Below are 5,000 nucleotides of genomic sequence, written 5' to 3'. Positions count from 1 at the left end.
GACAACTGACACTGCTCCCTTATTGACTGACTAATTTAGTACTTATTGTAGGGCATTGTTTATGTTTTTTAACAAACTCTAGCATTTATTGTTTATAGCACTTATCATTGTTTAAGATAGACCTTCTGTATTTTGCACTTCTAGGTATCAGCATTCATCCCTGTATTCTACAGTATTCTAGTTCATTGGTATGTTTGATTCTAACCTACTCTACTGTACTAAGATATTCTATGAGGAAATGACAAAGCACTTTTGTAAGTCACTCTGGATAAGAGGATCTGCTAAATGCTGTAAATGTATAGAACAATCTACCATCACTTTAGCACACCCTACCACTATTGTAGCACACCGTACACTATAGAGCACTCTACCAACACTGTAGCACACTGTACCAACAATGTATCACACACTACCAACAATGTAGCACACTCTGCCAACAATGTAGCACACTCTGCCAACAATGTAGTACTCTCTACCAACACTGTAGAACATTGTACAACACTATAGAACACTCTACCAACACTATAGAAAATAAAATACTCTACCAACATTGTAGCACACTCTACCAACACTGTACAACACTATAGAACACTCTACCAATGCTGTAGCACACTGTACAACACTGCTGCCCACTCTACCAACACTGTAGCACACTCTACCAACACTATACACTGTAGCACACTGTACAACACTATAAAACACTCTACCAACACTGTAGCACACTCTACCAACACTATACACTGTAGCACACTGTACAACACTATAGAACAATCTAACAACACTGTAGCACACTCTACCAACACTGTAGCCTACTCTACCAACACTGTAGCACACTCTACCAACACTATACACTGTAGCACACTGCACAACACGGTAGCACACTCCACAACACTATACAACAGTCTACCAAGACAGTAGCCCACTCTACCAACACAGTAGCACAATGTACTACACTATAAAACACTCTACCAACACTGTAGCATATTGTACCACACTGTAGCACTCTACCAAGACTATAGAACACTCTACCAACACTGTAGCACACTGTAGCTCACTATCAACACTGTAGCACTCTACCAGCACAGTTGCACACACTACCAACACAGTAGCACAATGTACTACACTATAAAACACTCTACCAACACTGTACCACACTGTACAACACTGTACCACACTACGGAACACCCTACCAACACTGTAGAGTCTTCTATAGTGTTGGTAGAGTGTTCTATTGTGTTCTATAGTGTTGATAGAGTGATCTATAGTGTTGTACAGTGTGCTACAGTGTTGGTACAGTGTTCTATAGTGTCGTACAGTGTGCTACAGTGTATAGTGTTGGTAGAGTGTGCTACTGTGCTACAGTGTTGGTAGAGTGTGTTACAATGTTGGTAGAGTGTTCTATTTTGTTCTATAGTGTAGGAAGAGTTATCTATAGTGTTGTACAGTGTGCTACAATATTGTACAGCATGCTACAGTGTTTGTAGAGTGTTCTATAGTGTTGGTAGAGTGATCTATAGTGTTGTACAGTGTGCTACCAACACTGTAGCATGCTGTACAATACTGTAGCACACTGTAGATGATTCTTCCAACACTATAGAACAAAACAGAACACTCTACCAACATTGTAGCACACTCTACCAACACTGTAGCACAGTAGCATACTCTTCCAACACTATACACTGTAGCACACCGTACAACACTATAGAACACTCTACCAACACTGTAGCATATTGTACCACACTGTAGCACTCTACCAAGACTATAGAACACTCTACCAACACTGTAGCACACTGTAGCTCACTATCAACACTGTAGCACTCTACCAGCACTGTTGCACACTCTACCCGCACTATAGAACACTCTACCAACACAGTTGCACACACTACTAACATTGTAGCACACTGTACAACACTATAGAACACTCTACCAACACTGTACCACACTGTACAACACTGTACCACACTACGGAACACCCTACCAACACTGTAGAGTCTTCTATAGTGTTGATAGAGTGATCTATAGTGTTGTACAGTGTGCTACAGTGTTGGTACAGTGTTCTATAGTGTCGTACAGTGTGCTACAGTGTATAGTGTTGGTAGAGTGTGCTACTGTGCTACAGTGTTGGTAGAGTGTGCTACAATGTTGGTAGAGTGTTCTATTTTGTTCTATAGTGTAGGAAGAGTTATCTATAGTGTTGTACAGTGTGCTACAATATTGTATAGCATGCTACAGTGTTTGTAGAGTGTTCTATAGTGTTGGTAGTGTTCTATTGTGTTCTATAGTGTTGGTAGAGTGATCTATAGTGTTGTACAGTGTGCTACCAACACTGTAGCATGCTGTACAATACTGTAGCACACTGTAGATGGCTCTTCCAACACTATAGAACAAAACAGAACACTCTACCAACATTGCAGCACACTCTACCAACACTGTAGCACAGTAGCATACTCTTCCAACACTATACACTGTAGCACACTGTACAACACTATAGAACACTCTACCAACACTGTAGCATATTGTACCACACTGTAGCACTCTACCAAGAATATAGAACACTCTACCTACACTGTAGCACACTGTAGCTCACTATCAACACTGTAGCACTCTACCAGCACTGTTGCACTCTACCCACACTATAGAACACTCTACCAACACAGTTGCACACACTACTAACATTGTAGCACATTGTACAACACTATAGATCACTCTTCCAACACTATAGAACAAAACAGAACACTCTACCAACATTGTACCACACTACTGAACATTCTACCAACACTTTAGCACACTCTACCAACCATGTAGCACACTGTACAACACTGTACACTATAGAACACTATCACACTATAGAACACCCTACCAACACTGCAGCACACTTTATTCTACCAATATTGTAGCACTCTACCAACACTGTACCACACAATTGAACACTCTACCAATAGTCTAGCACACTCTACCAACACTGTAGCACACAGTACAACACTGTAGAACACTGTAACATACTATAGAACACTGTACCAACTACAGAACACTCTACCAACACTGGACCACAGTACAGAACACTGTACCACACTATAGAACACCCTATCAACATTGTAGCACACGGTACAACACTGTAGCACACTCTACCCACACTGCAGAACACCCTACCAACACTGCAGCATACTGTATAACATTGTAGCACACTGTACAACACTAAAGAACACTGTACCAACACTGTAGCACACTCTACCAACACTATACAATGTAGCACTGTACAACACTATAAAACACTCTACCAACATTGTACAACACTGTAGCACTCTACCCACACTATAGAACACTCTACCAACACAGTTGCACACTGTAGCACACACTACTAACATTGTAGCACACTGTACAACACAACTCATACCTACCCACCCACACATTAAAAACACATGTATACATATTAACACATACAAACCCCACCTATAGACTTTCATATTATAGTTTCCTAATTTACACACCCTCTTACAGTAAAGTATATACTTGACATTTGTAGAGCTGCTTTCTGACAACAGCTGTTGTAAATTAATTTGATTTGACAAACACACACGCACACACGCTTACATATACATATACAAACCACCTTTACACACACACGTACACACAAAAAACACACCCCTACAAACACACAAACACGCACACACATACGAACATGTTTAAATAGTATGAACTTTCTACCAGTAATGTTAACACTTAAAAGGTTTTGTGTGTGTGTATCTATGATGTCAATACTAATATAGCAAAACATTTGTTATCTGTTATTTGTGTATATGTGTGTGCATATGTGCGTGTGTGTATGTGTTTGTGAAATGAAACATACTCACTGTTAAGTGGGAGGGGCATGTCTGAGACTCTTTATTGTGATTGGTCAGAGAGACTACACTCGTTGTGAATTACATGTTGCTCCCAACATTTTTTCTCAAATATAAATTCAGTACTCATGATGTTTTTGAAATCCGTACAAAAAAGCAAAACTTTATTTAAAAGATCCTTGGCTTGCTAAAGTACATATTATAACGGTCCTTCAATATGAAGGGCCTGGATAAACTCCCAGAATCCAAAGGGGCAAATCTTTGCCGAACGAGGCAACCTCTTGGGGTCAAAGTTCATGGCTGATGAAGGAGGAAGCCTCATGGTCTTCTCAGTGAGAGTGGGGTTATATTTGCATTTGTTCAAACCCTAAAGCCTGTCCCCTTGTGTCCACAGCCACATGGTTACCTTGACAACTGTCCTCAAGGCAACGAGTACACAATTAATGTTTGTTCCATGTTTACAACAGTTCATCCACCTGTAGTTTGATCTTGAGGGACAAAATGGAATAGAGGCAACTGCAAAGATGATTAAACACATCTCCAGACACCCACACACGCACACACAACACCCACAACACCCACCCACACACACACACACGCGCACACACACTCCTGTTCAGATAAAGCATAAAAAATCTCTCTCTGTCTTCTGCCTTTTACATCCCTCCTTTTATCCATTTTTGTGCTACACACACACACACACACACACACACACACACACACACACACACACACACACACTCACACACACACACACACACACACACACACACACACACACACACACACACAGATACAACACCTTCACTGGCGCCTTGCTGCAATGTGTGTGGTGTCTGTGGAGGAATTCTGAGGGAAGCAGAGACCTGTCCAATATAAACAGAAGATAATAAAATAATAACCTGATTGTAAGATAACTGGGTGAACAGCCCGGGTTGCTCTGAAGAGTGAACAGAGGTTAATCATATCTCTTCAGACTTGCTTCTCTCTATCCTCCTCTCTCCATGCCAACATCATCCCTCATTCCTCTAATGTGATTGGACGTTCCCACTGCCAGTCAGATGGTTGCATCATGACTCAGCGGGCAGTGATATGCTGTTGTTCTGTAGGCAGGCACTGTGAGGTAAGAGTGACCTCATCTTGTCGTGGTCTGCTGGACAG

The 5,000-nt window shown here is 41.1% G+C and overlaps 1 protein-coding gene across 1 annotated transcript in view; it reads right to left on the bottom strand.

The window, feature by feature from the left end:
- Positions 1-3,853: 3,853 nt before the first annotated feature.
- The window catches only part of ephb4b (eph receptor B4b), a 27,468-nt gene continuing 26,321 nt past the window's right edge, over positions 3,854-5,000 (bottom strand). Inside the window, exon 17 of the mRNA XM_035521308.1 lies at positions 3,854-5,000. This exon is cut by the window's right edge and continues 263 nt beyond it. The gene's annotated coding sequence lies outside the window, so the exon portion shown is untranslated.

The sequence above is a fragment of the Electrophorus electricus genome, chromosome 22, assembly GCF_013358815.1.
Source record: "Electrophorus electricus isolate fEleEle1 chromosome 22, fEleEle1.pri, whole genome shotgun sequence".
NCBI classification, from domain to species: Eukaryota; Metazoa; Chordata; class Actinopteri; order Gymnotiformes; family Gymnotidae; genus Electrophorus; species Electrophorus electricus.
The sequence above is the reverse complement of the archived record's forward strand: the minus strand, read 5'-3'. Positions and strand labels throughout refer to the sequence as shown.